Source organism: Apium graveolens, chromosome 5 (genome assembly GCF_009905375.1).
Source record: "Apium graveolens cultivar Ventura chromosome 5, ASM990537v1, whole genome shotgun sequence".
Taxonomy (NCBI): domain Eukaryota; kingdom Viridiplantae; phylum Streptophyta; class Magnoliopsida; order Apiales; family Apiaceae; genus Apium; species Apium graveolens.
Genome location: NC_133651.1, coordinates 259,281,158 through 259,282,091, shown reverse-complemented (window position 1 = coordinate 259,282,091; position 934 = coordinate 259,281,158).

The following is a 934-nucleotide window of genomic DNA, read 5'->3' as shown; positions in this document are numbered from 1 at the left end:
ATCTACATATATCTAGACTAGAATCATGTCATTACCGTGGTTTTTGTAGAAGAGAGTTTTGTCTATTGTTCCTCTAGTAAAACCATGTTTAAGCAGAAATTCTGAAAATGTATCATACCAAGCTCTAGGTGCCTGCTTTAATCCATATAGAGCCTTGAGCAGTTTATACACAAAGTTTGGAAATTTAGGATCTTCAAAGCCAGGTGGCTATTGCACATACACTTCTTCTTCTAGCTCACCATATAGGAAGGCACTTTTCACATCCATTTGATCATAATCAATCCCTTCTTCCTGTGAGTAGCCTTTTGCAACCAACCTTACTTTGTTTCTGGTAACCACACCATTTTCAACCATCTTGTTCCTGTACACCCACTTTATTTCAATTACACTTCTATTCTTTGGTGTAGGAACTAACTCTCAAATTTCGTTTCTTTCAAACTGATTGAGCTCTTCTTGCATAGCAGATATCCAATCAGGGTGCATTAGAGCTTCTTCAGTTTTCTTGGGCTCAACTTGAGATAGAAAGCATGCATGTAGGCACTCATTAGCAGTTGCACTCCTAGTCTTTACACCAGCATTAGAATCACCAATTATTGCATTAGGATTGTGACTTCTATTCCATTTCCTGGTGTGAGTTTATTGACTGGTGCCTTCATCATTTTCTTCATTGTTGGTATGATTTGTAGATTCTTCTTCTCTTTCTCCCCCTGAGTTTGTGCTATCAAAATCAGGTGTTTAAAATGAGTTTCCATTCCCTTGATTCTCATGTCCCGTAGATTCTTCATGAAGCATTTTTTATGCATTGACTTCATTATCACCATCAGAATCACTATCAATGTTGAGGTTTTCAAATGCAAGGGTTTCAGCTTCATTTTCATCATGGCATTCCAAGCCTGGACATTTGTCATCATCAAAAGTCACATATGTGCTTTCT